This window comes from Equus przewalskii, chromosome 25 (genome assembly GCF_037783145.1).
Source record: "Equus przewalskii isolate Varuska chromosome 25, EquPr2, whole genome shotgun sequence".
In the NCBI taxonomy this organism is placed as follows: domain Eukaryota; kingdom Metazoa; phylum Chordata; class Mammalia; order Perissodactyla; family Equidae; genus Equus; species Equus przewalskii.
The window spans coordinates 37,538,121-37,548,544 of NC_091855.1; the positions used below are offsets into that span (position 1 = coordinate 37,538,121).

Here is a 10,424-nt window from a genome sequence, read left to right on the forward strand (position 1 = left end):
AAAGGGTGTGGTCAGGTGCACAGGGCGGGGTGCGCCAGGGTTGGCCCCGGCTCTGGAAAACCTGTGGCATTGCTGGGCCCATGTGACGCTGGCCACACAGAAAGGATTTCCTTTGAGGAATGGCCTGGCAGTGTGGGAGCCATTAGGGACTATAGAGAGAGAACGAGATGCCTGGTGAGGAGGCCCGAGTTCTGGGTCTGACTCACCAGTTCTGCCACTGCACTCCCAGCATGCAGGGGCCAGGGCAGGCTGACAGTCACCTGCAGGAGTTCTGGGATCAGACAATCTGAGCTCAGTTCCCAGCTCCACTGCCACGTAGCCGAGGACAGTTATTAACCCTCTCTAACCCTCTGTAAAATGGGAATATCAGAGCAAACCTCATTGAGTTGTGAGGGCAAAGAGAGGAAATGCAGTGAGCACAGAGAACAACGCTGGCATCCAGTAGGTGCTGGCTGTTATGATAAACCAGGAATCTTAGATGGCGCCCAGTCCACTCCATCAATTTATCCATTCATTCATTCATTCATTCTTTCATTCCACAAACATTTATTGAACAGCTACTATGGCTAGGCTCTGGGGACAGAAATAATTCCCTGCCCTCGTGGAGTTTACATTCTAGTAGAGGAGACAGAAGAGAAACTCGATTGCAAATAAACAACTAAGCTAGTTTCCGGAAGTGATCAGTGCTAGAGAGACAACAAGACAGGGTGACGGGTCAGAGCTTGGTGGCAGAGGGGACGGGGGCTACTGTGTGGGCAGGAGGGTCCCCTGGAGGCCGACACTGTGAGCTAAGAGCTCAATGAAGAGAAGTTGCGGGCGCAGAAAGGCCTGGGGAGGCACTCCAGCAGAGGGAAGAGCCAAGAGGGTCCCGAGTGGGAGAACGTGGCGTGCTCAGGAGAGAGACCGAACGTCAGGTCTGAGTCCCTGAGAGGCCAAGAGGCATGTGCAGAGCTCCAGGACCGGCCCCGAAGAGCCCAGGAAAACGGACAGTTCTCAAGAGGATGGGCCTCTGAAGAGGGCCACAGGGGAGATGACTTGAGCCCTGGCTTCTCTCCTCAGCCTCGGCTCACGACTCGGGAGCTTGCCTTCCTCCTTCGTGTCCTGGGAATCACCAGGATCTGCCCTGTCTACTTCATTTGGGGGGTTGTGAGTTTTAAAGTGCATTTTCAACCTTTGCATTAAATGATAGCAATGACATCTTTCCAGCTGGGATGTGAGAATGGATAATCCTGTACCTTGCTTCCAAGAGGTCACAGTCTAGTGGGGAATGAGATGCAAAAGCCGAAAATTAAATATCACGTGCAAAATGCAATGGGACATGAAAACAGTAACCACTAGCCCTGTTGGGGGGTCGGCGGGTGGCTGAAGAAGGCTTCCAGGAGGAGGTGATGTCTAGCCAGGTGTTGGTGGGAGGAGCAGAGAGGAGGAGGGTTGGGGAGAGGTAACAGCTGGAGCCCAGGTCTGGAGCCAGGAAAGATCAGGATGCGTTTGGGGCCTCGTGGGACTGGGAGTAGCCGAGGTGGTAGAAAGCAGGGAATGCCAGCCGGGTAGGCAGGGCCTTGGGGCTTAATCCTCAGAGCAAGAAGGAGCCACTGGAGGCAGACAGGCAAGGGGTCACCTGCTTAGGTGACCTGGCCCCTCCTGGGGGGTGGGGGCAGACTGCAGCGGCCAGATGCAAGGTCCTCGGACAGTCACTGCGAGGCTGTGGTTCTGAGATGAGAGAACATCCAGACTTCGAGGCACCTTAGAGATCTCCTGACTCCAACCTCCCATTTTAAAGGGCCAGAAACCAAGACTGGCCCAGATGCAGGTCAAATGCGTTGACGAACTGCAGGCTCCTCCCATCATTACAGAGGGGCCAAGCTCTTTGAAACAACGAGGCTACCCCAGTGAGTCAGCCTGCTGTATGATCTCAGCAAATGTCACTTGGGAGGGGCTCAGCCCTTTTCACATCTCAAATAAAACTCTTGGCTTAATGAGAGCTCAACCATCGACGGTGGCCCACCCTATTCCACCCACATCTTGGTGATGACCAGGTGGACCTAACCCTGAAGACAGATCAGCCTCCTCGTGTCATCGTGCCGCCATCCCTAGTGGTGTTATGCGGGCTTTTAGGAAAGGTGGTTGTAAGGGAAAGAGTGGCCCAGGGGCCAGAAGACACATCTCAGTTCCCAGGTGGGCCCCAAGGCACCTGAGAAACTTGGGCCAGTCATTTCTGCTCGTGGAGACTCAGTTTCCCCATAGGTAAAATTATAAACTCAGACGAGATCATCTCTAAGGCTCTGGCTGGTTCTGGCATTCTCTTATTCTCCCTTGCAGCTGTCACTTCGAAATACTTCTAGAACATGGCACACACCGTCTCTCTGGGCGCATACAGGAAGGGTTTGTTTCCTAGCCTCTGAAAGCTACCTCACTCGTCTAGAGTTCTCTGCCATCAGGTTCTCACGTAAGCCCTGCCCTACAGGGAGGTAACACCAGCCCCGTCAGACAGATGAGAAATGGGTTCAGAGCTGCGACTGGCCCCAGGACACAGAGCAGGGCTGGGACCTGGCCCCAGGTCTCCACTGCCACACGTGCCGAGACACAGTGGTGGCCTCCGTGCCCACTGCGCATCGGGAAAACCACCACCTGAAGCAGCGGTCCTGGCACACCGGCCCTTTGAGCCCCGTTGGCCGTGCCAGGCCCCGCTGCAGAGGGAAGGCCTGGAAAACACCTTTGAATTGGGCAGAGAGAAGGCAGCCAGGAATGAAAACGAGCCCTGAAAGCAGCAGGGCCACAAAGGGCATGGAGTCCCCCAGTGCTCAGTGCACTGCTGCCCTTCTCAAAAACAGAGCAGCTCGGTCACTAAGAGGGAAGCATGGCAGTCAGAGCCCTCAGCCTCCAGAGCCTTCTGCGATCTGACAGCTGGGAGGACAACACCCAGTCACCCTCCGGCTGGGCTGGGTCACTGGAGTTCCAGCTTCTCAGGGTGAGGGATGCGTTCACAAGACAGCACTCTTACAAAAGCTTCTCATCTTTTCAGTTCTCCCTCTGGGTGAAAATCTTGCTACATCACTTTCCTGCCATGTGATTCGGGGCAAGGCATTTAACCTCTCTGAGCCTGTTTCCCCAACCGAAAAACAGAAATAACCATACCCCCGGCACTACGTTGTTCTGATAACTTAACATCAAGCATGCCCCGCAAAGAGCAGGGGTCCGAGAAGCTCTCCTGGGAGGGCTTTGTGGAGGAAAGGAGATGCTAAGCACTACCTGTCTATTTCCTCTGGCGAAGTTTCTGTTCATGGAAGCTCTAGAAGCGTGCACTCATCACATGTCGTAGCTCTCATCTGACTTTTGCAAATTAAAATGATCACATCAGTTTAGTCTCAGGTATACCACCCATTTCCTGCCTGGCCCAAGGAGGCTGTGGACCTCGTCACAGTAGTAGCATGGGTATGGCGGGTGGTGTCCTGATGACAGTCACCCAGGTGTGGCAGCCGAGAGCGACTGTCTTCCGGACCTGTCTCCCCGATATTGACTTTGGCCAGGGCACTTCCCTGCAGACTGGCCCAGGTGACCTGAGGTCCCGCCCAGCTCCAACAGGTCAGGATTTTCTGATTCAGAAGCGTAAATCATTAGGGCAGGACTTAAAATCCTGTTGATAATCTGAGATCATAAAGTGTGAATGTCATCTTCCGGTTGTGTGACTTCAGAAGAGGGAGATTACTTCTCCCGAATGAGAAATCATGTGTCTGTTATGCCACAGGATTTGTGTTTGTTTTATTTTTCAAATCCAGCCAGATTAACATTTGAATCTGTGGGAAGAGTCTGATTTTCTAAGAGAGCTTTGTGAAAATGTTGCATATTATCTTTTAATTGTATTTGCATGTAAGATTTGATACATACAATGGAATATACATAATATGTATACAATGTATATACACAACTATTATATATAATATATACACAACATGTACAATGTATATACACACAATTATTGTATATATATAATATATACAATGTATATACACATCTATTGTATCTAATGTATACAAAACATATACAAGGTATATACACACAATTATTGTATATAATATATACAATGTATATACACAACTATTATACATAATATATATACAATACATGCAATGTATATAAAGTTATTGTATATAATGCATTGTACATTGTATATAATGTATACATATTTCCTATTTGTAAATGATGAAGCAAAAAATATTTTAAAATTCCCATAAGCCCACCACTCTACAGAAGATACAGAACATAATGGACTCGGCTAAGAGTGGAGCAGGCCCCTCCCTGTTCTTGTAACAAAGATAACCACCCTGATTTTGCATTATCATTCCCTGTCTTTTATTTTAACCTGCTTAAATTTGTGAAACAGGATCTATGTCTAGAGGAGGGCGTAAAACATACGTGTACTTACGAATAATTACAGGCGAATCCCTTAGTGACTGCCCCCCATGACCCTCCCAATCCCAGTTCCTCTCGCCCCGCCCCGTGGTGATATTTGACTTTCACTTAAGGTAACCATCTGCTTGCTTTTTGCCGCATTTTACTTCTCACGTGTGTACCCCTGAACAACTGGTTGTCAGCCTGCTTGTGTTCTGAGACTCCTAATTCCCTCAGCAGCTCCCTGCCCAGTCTTTCAAAGCATTTTGGACATTCTGGGATTCCCTACGCAGAATCTGCAGCCTAGAAATCCAGGCGAGAGGTACAAGGCCGCGTTACATTGTTACAATTACATTAGGAGGATTAGTAATAAAAACCATGATAAGGTCTCTTTCTGGTGTATCCCAGCCCTGCTGGGCACTCTGCGGAGCATTGTCGCCCATTGTTTCATTTATCCTCACAGCAATGCCCCCAGGGAGGTGTGGGGGCCTCTCCTGTCTATTTCAAAGATGACAAAATTCAGGCTTCAGCTGCCAGGACTGTCCCCATCTACTCCCTAGCTGCTCATCCCAGGAATAACATCCCTCAATCCTGAAGCAGGGATTCCCTGGGGGGTGGAGAGCGTCAGCAGACACTTCGCTAACTTCCATCTGCTCCTCCCAGGCTCCTCTCTTGGTGGCCCCATTGGACTACGTTTAGATGTTATAGGGAAAAAAAAGTTCAGAACCCGTTTTTTTCCAGGAAATACCAATGTCTTAATGATGATGGGGATGCTGCCTCCTGAGTACTGTTCTTGCGATGATTAATGTAGAACATTGTCCTTGTCCATTGTCTGAGATAGGCTATGTGGTGCAATGAAGAGCAACAAGGCAAAAGCCCTGAGTTCAAATCCTGGCTCTACCACTCCTGGTCTCTGAATCTGTCTTCCCATCTATAAACGGGCCAGCAATAGCAGACTTGCTGGCTGTCAGAATCAAAGAGGTGGGAGACAGGAAATGCTTCGGAAGAGCCCACAGACACATTGAACCCCCTGCAGGCCCCCCTGTCATATCTCTCTGCCTGGGTCAAGGACCAGCTTTCAGTGCTGGAAGGGCTCCAAGGGAGATGATCCAAGGCCGCTCACCATTTGACAGACATGGGGACCTTAAGACAGAGAGAAAGGACAGAGCTAAGGGAGAGGGAACTCAGGTGTCCCAACCAGGTCCCATCACCCCAAACTGTGACAACTGCTTGCATGTGCTGTGTCTGACAGCATACAAAGCACTATTCACGGAATGTCTCAAGGAATTCTCAGGGCACCTATGATGCAGGCGCCAGGGTTAATCCCCTCTTGGGGAAGGAAACTGAAGATCTGAAAGTTGAAGCAACTTTCCCTCAGCCAAGGGAGGACTGGACCACCCCATTCCTAACAGCTGGGCAACATGGGGGCCCCCGCTGCTCTCTGGACTCCCAGGGGCTCCAGGGTGCTTTGCAGGTTGTGCGGGACCTGCCCAGTCTTGCCTCCCCAGCGCAGAGGTCACGGGGCAGCCAGGCCAGAATCCTTTAACAGCCCAGCCCCAGGTTTCTGCATCACCAGACAGAGGGACCACCCAGGCCTGGTCAGGTCCAAGGCCACTGGAGAACATGCAAAGTACTTGGCTAGAGGGTTGTTCCCATGGAGACAGAAGGAGCTCAGACTCACCCTGAAGGGTGCCTGCAGGAGGCCTGAGGCAGAAACCTGAACCCAGATTCTCATCACTCCCCTCTGGGCCACCAGCAATCCCGAAGCCTTCTCCTCAAGACCACCCCCCCCCCAAAAGACACGAGTTCCAGAAATGTCTTCCCAGCCCACTCCCCCCTCCAGCTGCCCTCAGAGGGGCCTCTCGGCTGAAAATGATGCCCCTGGGGCCAGCAGGCTTGGCACAGCTGTGGTTGTCAGCCGGCCCAGTGCAGTCCTGCCTGAGGAATGTGCAGACCCACACGTGTCAGAGAGCCCCACTGGGGCACGGTTACAGGAAACGGAGCAAAACAGCCCGTTGGCACGGCACACCCCTCCGGCCTCCCAGCTCCTGACCCCTGGTAGCTGTTGGCTGCCCCAGCTGTGCAGGAGGCAGGGCCAGCCACTTGAGGACACCAGGTTCCATTCTTGGCTGTGTGGCTTTGGGTAAATCACTCCCCTTCTCTGGGCCTGTTTCCTCTCCTCTTGGTGGATGAAGAAAGCTGTTCCGCTAAGTTCCGAAGGGTGGTGATTTTGTGACATGCTCTGGGAGGACAGTCCCTGCCCACCTCTCTCCTCCTGCCCTCACTCCTGTGGAAGGCCCCTCACTGGGCCAAGAGGAAGTTAACCCTTTTAGGGTGAAAGAGACCAGGGACCCGGGAGCTTTGGGCCAGAGCTTCAGGGCCGAAGTGACAAAATAATAATATTCATTATCACCCCACCCCAGCAGGAGTCCCTGCCTTAGAGCTTTGAAGCAGAAGTCAGCTAGGCTGAGTGGGCGCCGCTCCTGGGTTGACCACCGGGCCCCTTCCACCAGGTCCACTGTTTGGAGTTAAGGTCTGACGACCCTAAGGGGAGTCAGCGTCCCTTTGGGGCTCCCTCTGGCCCTGCAACCAGATCTTTGGCCTCATCACCTCGTCCTTTAGAGATGTGGGATGAGGCTCAGAGAGGCTGAGAGGCTTGCACAAGGCTGCACAGCCAGGAGATGTCTGAACGAAACCGAGCCTGCCAGGTGCGACTTCCCCTCCCTACTGCCGGCTCTGGGCTCTCTCAGCCACTACGGAGCGAGCTCGTGGTCGCCAAGAGCGCGTATCCCTGCCCGCCTTACTGCCTGCCACGAGCCCGCGGTGACAGGTCCGCTCGCCCCAAGGGGAAGCAGAGCGAAGACTGGAGGCGGCGCCCCGCCCGCGAGGACGCGCTGCCCAGGGCTTCGCGGCTTCTTCTCGAGGGCCAAATCTCCGGGATTGGGGAGCGGAAAGACTCGGCATTTCGCAGGCGGCAGGGACCCGCCGGGTTTAAACTAAAAATACCCGCCCGCCCGCAGCTGTCACGCCAGGGCCCCCGCCCCCGCGCCGGGCGCGCCTCCCCAGGTCCCCGCGACTTTCCGCGACCCCGATCCCTGGGGGACGCGGCACGGCTAGGGGGAGCTGAGGCCCCTACCCGCCCGGCCCCCCGCCCCGCGCCACTTACCGGCCGGAGCGTGCAGGAGCGCGGCGCCGCGGGCCGATCGGACGAGCCGCCCTCCTCGCTGCGTCCCTGGCGGCTCCGGAGCGGGGCGGGGCCGGGGCGGGGCCCGGACACTCGCCCCCGCCCCCGCCCAGCCCCTCGGGGACCCGCCGCGGGAGCCGCCCCGGGGCCGCGCCACCCGGCCCGGCGGGAGAGGGACGCGCCCGGCCCCGCGCGCGCGGCAGAGGCCCCCGGTGCCCAGCCCCAGCCTGGCCGGCGCCCTATCGCAGACCCCCCGGGGGCAGGGAGCGCCGTCCTAGGGGCTCCCCATCCTCGCGCCCAGGGCTGCCCTCTCCGGCCCTGGAGCCGCCCCGAGCCCCGGCCCCACTTCTGCCTCCGCCCGGTGTCATCCTTGGGATGGCCCGGAGCTGCCTGTCCGCCGGGGGAAGTTGCATCTGAGGAGGGGGTTCCTCTGCGCGTCCAGACTTAGGGAGGAGGCTGGCGGGGGGGGGGGGGGGGGGGGGGCTGGCAGGTCTCGCCCTCTCAGAGCTGAGGTGGGGGCAAAGGCAGGGGCACCTCTCCCGGAGGCGCGAAATCCAAGAAGGAAGTGACACCTATCAGCCAGCTTGACACTGGGACGCTCCATCCGGCCCCTCCCGCCCCACAGTCCCCGGAGCCACCACGCGCGGGATCTCTGGGCCCCAGGCTCGGATGGGAGACCCGCAGGGTGCAGAGCAGAGGCGATGGGGCGGGGGGAGCCACAAGGAATGTGAATCCCAACTGTAGTCTGAACCTCCCACAAATCCAGGGTCCGAGAATGTGCCTACCCTCCCTCTTCCTGCGCGCCCCTCCCAACAGACACATCCTCCCACGCGTCCGCCGCCCCCCCCCCCAGCCCCCCCGCTCCTGCGACTCCGCCGCCTCTTTAACCTTGCAGCAGAATGTCGCAATCTTATCTGCCTCGGTGCCTTTGAGCTCCTGGGGTATTCAGGCCCTTTGAACTGTCCTCTGCCCCAGCCCTGATCTTTGTCTTACTAACTACATGTTTGCATGATTGGTTCCGCCTCCTTTGGATGGGGATGCGAGCCGCTAAAGAAGGATACGATTTACAGAACTACTGACCGTGTGGACTCCAGTCTTCACAATTTGTGCGGCTGGGCCGTTTTGCACATGAGGAAAAACAGGCTGCGCTTGAGGAGTTAAGTAACCGGCCCAAGTGGAATGCTTCCCGGAAGGTGTTTTCCTCTTGTTTCTTAGTGAGGTGGCAGGCCCTCCATCACTGTTTGTTGAATAAATCAGTGTAGAAATCCATGTCCTAAGAGAACGATTAAATTCTAAATCAGATAGTAGTGTGTGAGTGTGTGTGTGTGTATGCGCGTGTGTCTTTTCCAAAATGAGGGTAAGGAAGAAGGATGCCAAAACCCAGAATTAACACTGGAGTATGCCTAGTGTGAGTTGGAATGCCAGAGGGTCGGCCACACCTCCTAACTTAGGACCCATTTATGAAGCTATAATTATTCACAGGATCAGAGGCGATACACACAAAGGGCCTCTCCCGTCCTCGCCCTTGACTGGTCCTTGTTGTCCTATTATATTTCTCCTTTTCATCCTGACACCATCTGAGATGCTGCCTCAGGTGTTGTGGTCACAACAGTCAAGCTGCAGGTGTGGACAGCGATAAATAATTATTATAATGCTTGCAATTTGAGTAATACTCTTTGCTTTTCCAAATGCTCTCACATGTATCTCCTCATTAAATCTCTGAAAGATCCTCCGGGTGGTTAGCAAAAGTTTAATTAGTTCTGTCTTATGACAGAAGCAAAGACACAAACAGGTCAGGTGATTTGCACAAGGATTGGAAGGCCCCGCCATGCTGCTGGGAGGGTGGAGCGGCCGGCCAGCCGTGGGAAGTCAATTTGCTGCAGTAAGAGATGGTTCGGTGCAGCTGGGCGTAAAGAGCTCAAGATCTGGTGCCCAACTGCCCAAGTTTGCAACTTTCAGCTTCTTACTCATCCTTGGTTTCCTCTTCCGTTAATGGGTCTAATCATAGGAACCTATCTTGATGGATTTGTGCCTGGCATTGTGAGCACCCAGCTCAGGTGAGCTGTTCTGGGTATAGCATGATCAGTACGGTTTCTGGCATAAGGCTAGTTAGTCTTTCATCAAACATTTCCTGAGCACCTACTATGTGCTAGTCCCTGGGAATATGGAGAAGAATGAGGCATAGACTACTACCCCCAAGGTGGTCACTGCGCAATGCTTCCGGGTGCATCACAGCGATGAACAGTCTCTCACGGTTCATGTGGCCCAGAACACCAGTTCAGACCTGAGCGACCCAAATTCCAGGCCCAGCTCTCCCTACTTAACTGAGCGAACCTTAGCAAGCCATGGAACCCCCTAGAACCTTGGTTTTCTCATCTGTTAAATGGGGATAACAATAATATTTCATAGATGAGAAATGTGTGATGAAAATATTTTATCAACTGCAAAATACCAGGCAGATATTAGTTCGTTGTGATTATTATTATTATCTTTAGCTTTACAGGGCTTGGTGCTTTTCAGAACACTCTCCCATTGCTTTTCTAAAGCCTGACATAGAAAGAGGACCTTATTTTTTGTTAATTCTGTGGCAGTCTTTTGCCACTCCAGAGCGGTCCACGCAGAAGGGGAGAAAGTTGAATAAGCAATGCGGGAGAATTGGAGGGAGTTTCCAACCAGGAAGGCTATAAAAACATCGACTTGCCTTCAGCATCAGTCACTGCTACACAAAGGAGTGGGAATGAAAATTTATCTCGAAAGAAAATTCGGGGAAAGGATGGAGGGAGCGCCCCTCTGTCATGTCTGGAATGGAGCACAGGAAATCCCGCCCCCAGGCCTCCCTTTCAGAAGTGGC

The 10,424-nt window shown here is 53.8% G+C and overlaps 1 protein-coding gene across 3 annotated transcripts in view; it reads right to left on the reverse strand.

Annotated features, from left to right (window-relative positions):
* SYNE3 (spectrin repeat containing nuclear envelope family member 3) overlaps positions 1-8,479 on the reverse strand; it is a 100,134-nt gene extending 91,655 nt beyond the window's left edge. For 2 of the 3 annotated variants that reach the window (XM_070594166.1, XM_070594170.1), the window contains exon 1: positions 7,556-7,678. The gene's annotated coding sequence lies outside the window, so the exon portion shown is untranslated. Of the gene's footprint in view, positions 1-7,555; positions 7,679-8,461 lie in introns of those variants that run through there. The other variant, XM_070594169.1, reaches the window with a different exon arrangement.
* Positions 8,480-10,424: the final 1,945 nt, after the last annotated feature.